This window comes from Xyrauchen texanus, unplaced genomic scaffold (genome assembly GCF_025860055.1).
Source record: "Xyrauchen texanus isolate HMW12.3.18 unplaced genomic scaffold, RBS_HiC_50CHRs HiC_scaffold_402, whole genome shotgun sequence".
Taxonomy (NCBI): Eukaryota; Metazoa; Chordata; class Actinopteri; order Cypriniformes; family Catostomidae; genus Xyrauchen; species Xyrauchen texanus.
This window is the reverse complement of record NW_026266370.1, coordinates 30,882-32,000: the sequence shown is the minus strand read 5'-3', so window position 1 is coordinate 32,000 and position 1,119 is coordinate 30,882. Positions and strand designations below refer to the sequence as shown.

The following is a 1,119-nucleotide window of genomic DNA, read 5'->3' as shown; positions in this document are numbered from 1 at the left end:
GAATACAGTCTAGTCTGTCTTGAATTATGTATACATGCGTTCTTTCAAACTGTATTTATTGTAGAAATACATGTATAATATTGTGCATATTTCTATACACAATATTTATAAACAAATATTTCCCGTTTTCCCCCTCTTCTTTCATAATATAAATGTTTTTTAAAAAATGAGCGGGAAAACTGAACAAAGGAACCAGAATATTGTGGGGGATGGTGATTTTCAAACATGATGTGATAAGAGGGACTTTGATGTGGAAGCCTCTGATTGGCTCTTATTCCTTCCCATTAAACTTGTAGCTGACCAATGAAATCACGGAATGGGTGTAGCCAATAAAATCACGCAATCAGAGGTGCGCATTGACTCCTCGGAAAATTAGCATAGACGAGGGTATAAATATGTCTTTGCGATTTTTGTACTTATAGTACTTTGAACTTGAGTCATTGTAACGCAATGCCTGAACCAGCGAAGTCTGCCCCGAAGAAGGGATCCAAGAAGGCCGTCACGAAGGCCGCCGGTAAGGGAGGAAAGAAGCGCAGAAAGTCCAGGAAGGAGAGTTACGCTATCTACGTGTACAAAGTCCTGAAGCAGGTCCATCCTGACACCGGGATCTCCTCCAAGGCGATGGGCATCATGAACTCCTTCGTCAACGACATCTTCGAGCGCATCGCCGGTGAGTCGTCTTCGTCTCGCTCACTACAACAAGCGCTCCACCATCACATCGAGAGAGATCCAGACCGCCGTGCGTCTGCTGCTGCCCGGTGAACTGGCCAAACACGCCGTGTCTGAGGGCACAAAGGCCGTCACCAAGTACACCAGCTCCAAGTAAAGTGAAGCTCTAGCTGCACCCAAAGGCTCTTTTAAGAGCCACCCATGTTGTCACTTAAAGAGAACTTGTTTTTTTGTTTTTTTTAAATCTCCTATATTATGCAGATTGGTTTCCAGTCCGAATGAATAATTGTATCTTTTCCCATCAATGTTGTGCAAGTAGTGTGTAGATGTTAACCACCAGCAGGATTTAATGTTGGCAAATTGGAAATTCTCTTAATCGTAAATTATTTTCGTGCAACAAATGCATATTGTACGCAGCTGTGAAAAAATCTGCAGAATTTATTTAAATAA

At 42.2% G+C, this 1,119-nt stretch overlaps 1 pseudogene; it reads left to right on the top strand.

Annotated features, from left to right (window-relative positions):
• The first annotated feature begins 441 nt into the window (after window positions 1-441).
• LOC127642136 (histone H2B-like) lies at window positions 442-1,119 on the top strand (annotated as a pseudogene).